Source organism: Halyomorpha halys, unplaced genomic scaffold (genome assembly GCF_000696795.3).
Source record: "Halyomorpha halys isolate HHAL.00 unplaced genomic scaffold, Hhal_1.1 Scaffold82.1, whole genome shotgun sequence".
NCBI classification, from domain to species: domain Eukaryota; kingdom Metazoa; phylum Arthropoda; class Insecta; order Hemiptera; family Pentatomidae; genus Halyomorpha; species Halyomorpha halys.
The window spans coordinates 1,246,741-1,246,964 of record NW_027109449.1 but is presented as its reverse complement, the minus strand read 5'-3'; positions in this window follow the sequence as shown (position 1 = coordinate 1,246,964).

Here is a 224-nt window from a genome sequence, read left to right as displayed (position 1 = left end):
GCTCAATTTACAATATTCATTGTGATTATAGCTAATAAAAATTTAAAAGATAAGAAATGAATTTTATGAGGTAACAATAAAAAGGGGATTACATCTTTGAATGCGGAACTAAATGTCTTTCTTACACACAATATTTCTGAATTGAACATCTTCAATCAGCTGATCTACTCGATCCCCTGACAACGAAATAACAACTGACTTAGGCTGTATATTTATATTTTTAT